A 1211-nucleotide genomic window follows, 5' to 3' on the forward strand; every position below is an offset into this window, starting at 1 on the left:
AGATAACATACTTTATAATAAGACTTATAATAATTTTACAATACATATAAATAACTTGAGGATATTCATAGATATAGAAAGTTCTGTAGAGATTTTGGGGGCAGAGTGCCCAGGAAAGATAAAAGATTTAATTGTGAGAGGTACAGAGGAGACTAGAGAATTCCAGGAAAAGGCCAGTATTTCCTCTATGTCTCAGTAAATGTGTCCTACTGATAATAAAATGCTCAATTTTGCTTTAATATATAATGAATGAAATAGAAAAATACATTTTATATTTATTCAAGAAGATAACAGACTTTATAATAAGACTTATAATAATTGAACTAAAAAGACTTCATAATTTGCATGAAAATTTTCTAATTTTGCATATTAGTAAGCTATTTCCTTAAAAGAATATTATATTCTCCAATGTCAAAGTGTTAACTATAGCTTTCATGATTCTGAACATTTACTTTTTTGAAATACATATCCAGATGGCTTTACAAGAAATCAACTACGTAGTAATCCAGGAAAATGTCTCTCAAAATTTTTAACAATTTAAATTATTTAAAATCCATGATAACATCACTTCTGTGAATCCCCATGACAATATTTATGTAGATGAAACATTTCGCTTCATCCACAAAATATCTGAAAGCAATGGATATCAGTCCAATACTATTACCCAGGTGACCGTAGAGTAGAGGAATATTTGACACTTGCGTATCTTTAATAATGGATCAGGCTACCATATTTTCCTTTTTAAAGTAAATTTATATGCCCAGAACCTAAGGAAGTTATCTTAGTAGAACATATTTTTAGCAATTTATCATTAACATCAAAGTGTTCATTGTATGCTAAAACAACTTTTCAATCTATAATGTGCATAAGAATTCCTTATTAAAATGCAGATTCTAATTAAGCTTTTCTGGGTTGGAAGACGAGAATCTGCATTTCTAATAAGATACCAAGTAATGCTGAGGCTACTCTGAGGACCACGCTTTAAGTGGCAAGATGTAGACTGTCATACTGAACACTGCAAAACATTTCAGAAAGTTCATAAGCTAGAAGGAAATTAGATATAATTAGTCATGCTAATTTCTCTGAAATGAAAAAGGTTATCAACATGTTAAATACAAAACGATCTTGATGAAGAATACAATACAAAGGCTACTGGAATTAATTAATATTCTTCCCTGCTCAAGAACATCCTATGCTTTTTCAAATCCTAA

The sequence above is a fragment of the Propithecus coquereli genome, unplaced genomic scaffold (assembly GCF_000956105.1).
Source record: "Propithecus coquereli isolate 6110/MARCELLA unplaced genomic scaffold, Pcoq_1.0 Scaffold387, whole genome shotgun sequence".
NCBI lineage: Eukaryota > Metazoa > Chordata > Mammalia > Primates > Indriidae > Propithecus > Propithecus coquereli.